This window comes from Sorex araneus, chromosome 5, assembly GCF_027595985.1.
Source record: "Sorex araneus isolate mSorAra2 chromosome 5, mSorAra2.pri, whole genome shotgun sequence".
In the NCBI taxonomy this organism is placed as follows: domain Eukaryota; kingdom Metazoa; phylum Chordata; class Mammalia; order Eulipotyphla; family Soricidae; genus Sorex; species Sorex araneus.
In genome coordinates, this window is record NC_073306.1 from 49,455,154 (window position 1) to 49,461,317 (window position 6,164).

Here is a 6,164-nt window from a genome sequence, read left to right on the forward strand (position 1 = left end):
TGCTGGTCCGGAGCCTGCAGGAGGTCAGAGCGGAGAGAGGTGGGCAGAGACCCACGATGGGACTCCCCCTCTGAGAGTCTGTCTCCACACACGTACCACGTCTGCCTGCCCCTGCAGCTTATGAGCAGGGCGCCTTTTGGTCAAAAACTGCACCTGGGGGCCTTGGGTACAAGAGCCAGCTTTGCTGTCAGCAAGAGGGGATTTGCGCCGCTGCTTCTGTGGCGTCCGGGTTACGCGCACGTGTCTGTCTCAAGTGACTGTCAGCAGGTGTCTGCGAGCTTGCGGGACAGGAGGGCGTCCGAGACCTTTTCAGCGAAGCTCTTGTGTCCACCAGGTCTTCCTGAGACACCCCTACAGGGGGCTTCTCCACATGGAGGGTCATGAGGACTCTGAGCAGGGGTGAAGCTGGAGGGCTGGCAGGGGGGGAAGGGAGGCTCAAGGGAGGAGACTTGGTGAGAGCACTCTGGGGAGCAGAAGGCAGAGAGAGGCCTGAGGGTCTTGAAGCAAGAGAACCCTCCGGGCTAAACATGGTCAGGGCACTGATGGGGACAGGAGAGCGGATGGTCTTGGACTCGGCTGCCCGGCCTCCTGTGCCCCACCCGGAACACCACCCTCTGCCATCTGCCCCCGTCTGTCCAGGGGCCCTGGTCACCACTTTCTGAGGGAGGGACAGCCATGTGCAGTCACACCCACAGGTGGAGGAGAAGGGTCTGTCTTTGAGTTTGAGCTGGACGTCAGTGCCCAGCAGCACCAGGACAGACCTGGGTAGCCCTGCAGCTGGAGGGAGCCCCCCACCTGCTGTGGGTAGGAGGTGTATACATGTGTGTGCATGCACCTGTGTGCAGGGGGGCGGGCTCCCCGAAGATCCCCCACCCCTTGGGCAAATCCACTTCCCCTTCTGAGAAGAGGAGGGTGCTGCTCTGCTGAAATACAAACTCTGCCTCACCTGTGCTCACACACAACACCCAGGCACACCAGGCACACGATACTCACACACACACACACACACACACACACACACACACACTCACATACACACACACTTGCACATCGGAAATCTGCGAGTCTGCGTGGGGGCTGTGCTCAGGAACTTGCCCAAGGAGGGGAAGCAGCAGACAGGGAGAGCAGAGGAAGGAGGCGCCCAAGGCCACCTTCAGTTCCACTTGCTTAGAGCTGCCCTCTGAGCCACAATGAGGCCAGGTCCTGTGCCCCTCTTGAGGCTCCCTGCAGGCCCCCCCTCACCTGTCAGGGAGGCTGGAAGAGGACCCATCTTGTGGGATTATAGGGCGCCTCCCTCACTGTATCCTTCCTGAGGCAGGACACAGTGGATATTGCTGGATTTGCCTTCCTGAGTCTGAAGTAGGAGCTAGAGGCAGGGGGTGCCAAGTTTTTGGAAGGTGAAGTCTTTGCTTGCTTGTTTTGCTTGGGGGCCACACCTGCAGTGTTCAGGGGCTACCAGCAGTCAGTGCTCAGTGGTGACTCCCAGTAGTGCTTGGGGGGACCATATGGTGCTACTGGGTTGACCCCAGGGCTCCCACGTGCAATGCATGGGCTCGGCACCATCCATCTCTAGGGGCAAAAGGTGCAGAGTCTGGGAGAGCCGCAAGCTGATCCCTTTGAGGCCGGGGACTGGTCACAGTGATGTGGGCAGGAGAGTCTGTGCATCTCAGGTTCCAGCCTCATTCCGGAATGGCGTCCCAGTTTTGTGGGCCTGGAGGTTCTGTGGGCAAGTGAACCCAGAGAGGGGCTCATAATTAGAGAAGGAAGCGAGTGGTTCAGGGTTTCAATTATGTGGTGACAACTATCTCCCATGACTTCAACAATGCTAATAACAGGAAGTCACAGGCCAGACCTTCCTGCCAAGCTTCAGCCGTGAGGGTCCCCCTCCCTGTCTCCTCCACATCCTCACACAGCAGGCGCTCCCACCTATCTGGCCGGGTTCATGAGATGCTGTTGCAGCGCCCCCTGTGGTTGTGGTCTCGCAGAGCAGCTGCAGGGCCTGGTGTGTGTGGAACCTCCCAGCTCTCCTGATTACTGAATAGAAGGGGCTGGGGCTGGGGGCATCGCACAGGACCCTGGGAGGAGCAGGCAGCAGGAAGGGAAGCAGCCGTGGGTGAGAAGGGTAGGATGGTGGTGGATGGTGTCTGTGTGTATGTGCGCACACATGCACAAAGCTCACAAACTTCCACTGAACACATGCGTGGACACACATGCTCATGCGCGCACATATGCGTACAGTCACATGTACATACATGTGCACATACACACGTGCACTCACACAATGTGGGCACAGCTTTGTGACCAAGAGAAGCAGAGAAGCAGAATGCTTGGGTCCGACCCTCATCACTGGATGCTGTGGACAGGGGCTGCAAATGGGCCACAAGAGGCTCCCCACCAAAGGGAAAGCCCTTCAAAGAGCAGCTCCTGGGCAGGGAGGCAGACCAATGTGTGAGAGGTGACACCGGAAATGTAAGAACTAAAACAGGGTCACCATTTTGAAAAGGAGGTGAATAATTGCAGGGGGAAGGAGTATTTCTTACATATTTGTTATTGTCATTTTAACTAAATTATTTATTTATTTATTTATTTATTTATTTATTTATTTATTCCTTTTTGGGTCACACCCGGCAAAGCACAGGGGTTACTCCTGGCTCTTAACTCAGGGATTACTCCTGGTGGTGCTCAGGGGGACCATATGGGATGCTGGGAATCGAACCCGGGTTGGCCACGTGCAAGGCAAACGCCCTACCCGCTGTGATATCGCTCCAGCCCCTTAATTTTTATTTTTATTATTCATTTTATTTCTTGCTCATTTGTTATTGTTATTTAAATTTATTTTTACTTTTATTATTCATTTTAACTATATTATTCAGCTATAATTTCCATCACCTTTGCCATTTTGTTTTTGTTTAGGGAGCCACACCTAGTGGCACTCAGGGGATACTCCCTACTCAGTGCTAGGGAATCGTGTGGTACCAGGGGTTGAACCTGGGGCTCCCACATATGAATCTTGTGTACTAGCCCTTTGAGCATCTCTCTGGCCCAACCAAGCACACCCTTTTTTTGGGGGATAGGAGGGCACACCCAGCAATGCTCAGGGCTTATTTCTGGCTCTGTATTCAGGGATCACTCCTGGTGCGGCTGAGGGAACCATATGGGGTGCCAGGCATTGAACTGGGTTGGTCATATGCAAGGCAAGCATACTCTGGCCCCCAAACTCACCATTTTAACCTGTACAATTTAGTGGGTCTCAGTCTAATCTCAACGCTGTGCCATGGTCCCTACCATCTAATTCCAGAACATTTCTCTCTTCCTCAAATGAACTCCATGAGCAGTCCCTCCTAATTCCCTCCTCCACTAACCCCAGCCCCTAGCAACCACTAATCTGCTTTCTGTCTCTATGGCTTTGCCTGAGCTGGACATTTCATATAAATAGAACATTCCCCAGGTGGTCTTTCATGACTGGCTTCTTTGCTTAGCATAAGTGTTTTTTAAGGTCCCGCGGTGTAGCAGCTATCTGCTCACCCTTCCTCATGGCCGAGCTGAGACCCTGCAGAGCCGCTTTCTGTGCCCTAGGGCACGGCCACCTAGGAGCAGGAAGCTGCCCCTTCAGTCCGAGAGACGGTGCCTTCCACAGGCAGAATTCAAGCCTCAATGGATGAGGACGGCAGCTGAGTTGGAAACCTCGCTGTCCAAGCCTCTGAGATGTAGCAGGCACTCGTTACCACAGCTGCACCTGGCCTTCCTTGATGGACCCAGGCCTGTTCATGCACATACAGTTTGGGCATCTACTTTATTATCTTTCTAAACTTTCTATTATTAATTATGGGGTGTGAGGGATTGAACCCAGGTGGGCCATGTGCAAGGCTTACGCCCTACCCACTGTACTATTGCTCTGGCCCCCTGGGCTTATACTCGTGTGTGTGTGTGTGTGTGTGTGTGTGTGTCTTTTTGCCATACCTGGCAATGATTAGGGGTCACTCCTGGCTCTGCACTCAGGAATCACTCCTGGTGGTGCTCAGGGGACCATATGGAATGCCGGGGATTGAACCCAGATTGGCCGCATGCAAGACAAATGCCCTTCCTGCTGAACTATTTCTCTGGCCCCGGGTATATACTTTAAACAGTGATGTGCCAAACTGAATTACAAACCTAAGATCAAGACCAGCAAAGCTAACAGTTTTACTTGGGAACTTATTAACTACTTCACTGAGTACTTTTCACGCATTTATCCTTCTAAACACAAGATAGACTGTGATCACATCCGTTTTCTTTGATCTGAGACTCAGAGAGGTTGGCACCTGTCCAAAGGCTCATTCAAGGGTCCACAACAGACAAAAGAGAGAGAATTTGAATCCTGCCTTCCTCTAGAGGTATATTTTTTTCTTATTGGGTCATACCCAGCGATACACAGGGGTTACTCCTGGCTCTGCACTCATGAATTACCCCTGGCGGTGCTCAGGGGACCATGTGGGATGCTGGGAATCCAACCCGGGTCGGCTACATGCAAGGCAAACGTCCTACCTGCTGTGCTATTGCTCCAGCCCCTAGAGGTATCTTTTTAAAAACTTTTTTTTAATATTGAGTCTCTGTGACATACAGTTACAAAGCTGTTCATGATTAGGTTTCAGTCATACAATGTTCCAATACCCATCCCTCCACCAGTATACATTTCCCACCACCAATGACCCCAGTTTCCTCCCCATCATCATCCGACCCCCACCCCCAACTTATTCTCTCTCTCTCTCTCTCTCTCTCTCTCTCTCTCTCTTTCTCTCTCTCACTCTCTCTCTCCTAGAGCATAGAGGTATCTTTTGATGTTGAAGTTTATATTGGTAAACCATATAGACTTTGCACTGTCTTATTCTCAAGTTTGCAGTTAGGTTTGTTTGGCTTATTGGGTCACACACAGTGATACTCAGGGGTTACTCCTGGATCTACACTCTGGAATTACTCCTGGCAGTGCTCAGGGGATGATACAGGGTGCTGGGGATTGAACTCAGGATGGACACATGCAAGACAAGAGCCCTGCCTGCTACTGTCTCTCCAGCCCCATGCAGTTATTTCTTTTAGTTGATACACACAATGATAGAGAAAGCACAGGACTAAAAGTCAGGAGTTTTAGGTTCAAGTGTCAGTTCTAACTTTATTTTTTATTTAAAAATTTTTATTTTTGTTTTGGGGCCACACCCAGAACTACTCAGGGATTACTTCTGGTTCTGCACTCAGGGATCACTCCTGGAAGGTTTTGGGGACCAAGTGGCGTGCCAGGGATAAAACCTAGATTGTCTGTGTGGAAGGTAAAGACCATATCCACTATACAATCACTCCGGTCCCAATTGCCAGGTTTAGATTTAACTTAGGACAAATTTCTCTCCCTCTCTGAGGCTTACTGTATGCATGAAACATCCCACAAAATGGGAAGTTTGTTTTTGTTTGTTTGTTTTGTATTTTGGGTCACACCCAGTGATATTCAGGGGTTACTCCTGGATCTGTGCTCAGGAGTTACTCTTGGCAGTGCTTGGGGACCATATGAGATGCCAGGGATTGAATTCAGGTCGGCTACGTGCAAGCAAACACCCTACCTTATGTACTATCCTTCAGCCCCTGAAATGGGATGCTTGGACTAGACTAATGGTTCCAATGTCAGCTGTGCATCTTGACTAACAAGTTGATTGAAAATACTGATTGCTGGGCCCTTACCTAGACAGGCAATACCAGCCCTAATAATTCAGAATCCGGGGGCTGGAGCGATAGCACAGTGGGTAGGGCGTTTGCCTTGCACGCGGCCGACCCGGGTTCAATTCCCAGCATCCCATATGGTTCCCTGAGCACCGCCGGGGCTAATTCCTGAGTGTAGAGCCAGGAGTGACTCCTGTGCATTGCTGGGTGTGACCCAAAAAAAAGCAAAAAAAAAAAAAATTCAGAATCCAGTCCAAATCAAGCTTTGGGAACCCTAATTTTAGAATATTTTCCAGAGCTCATCATCTGAGGTTATTGAGGCAGTAAAGACCAACTCTGCTGGGCCGTCTGAGTGCCAGACCAATCCAATAAATTTGCAGAATGAGCCACAACTGTGCTTCTTTTTTTTTTTTTCTTTTTGGGTCACACCCAGTGATGCTCAGGGGTTACTCCTGGCCTTACACTCAGGAATTACTCCTGGC